The sequence below is a fragment of the Morus notabilis genome, unplaced genomic scaffold, assembly GCF_000414095.1.
Source record: "Morus notabilis unplaced genomic scaffold, ASM41409v2 Scaffold544, whole genome shotgun sequence".
Lineage (NCBI taxonomy): Eukaryota > Viridiplantae > Streptophyta > Magnoliopsida > Rosales > Moraceae > Morus > Morus notabilis.
In genome coordinates, this window is record NW_010367917.1 from 349,523 (window position 1) to 350,191 (window position 669).

The window sequence follows — 669 nt, forward strand, 5'->3', positions numbered from 1 at the left end:
GGGTTGGGGAACCCACTAAGTAAAAGGACATTTTTTTTTTTTTTTTTTTTTTTAGAAAAAAAAAAAAAAAAAAAAAAGGAAAAGAAGAAGAGTAAAAAACAGGATATGTAATTTTGGGCGTTTAATAAATGGATTCAGAATCCACGCTATTTATTTATTTATATCTTCTTTCTTTCTATATGTTTCTTAACACATTATCATGCCAATAAGTCCCCTTTATTTATTTTTTTAAGTTCAAACTTTTAAGGTTTAGTTTGGTAGTGCTGTAGATTTTAGAAAAATTACTTTTAGCTGTGCTGAAAGAAGAAGCAACTGTTACAAAAAACAATTAAGTGTTTAGTAAACTATAATTATAGTAGTTCTGTTGGTTCCAAAATCAGTATAATAACGTTTGGTAAATTATGAGGTTTAATTATTATGGACAGTTAAAAATTACGACTCTATTATATTATACAGTTCTGTTGGTTCCAAAATCAGTATAATAACGTTTGGTAAATTATGAGGTTTATTATTATATAATATATAATATAATTATGATATAAAATATGATAATATTATTAAAATAATAACTACAATACAACTTTTTTAATGTAATTATTAAAATTTTTGCATCTTTTAATTATTTAAAAAATTAAAAGTTTACTTTTATAATTTTCAAAGTTCAATGAT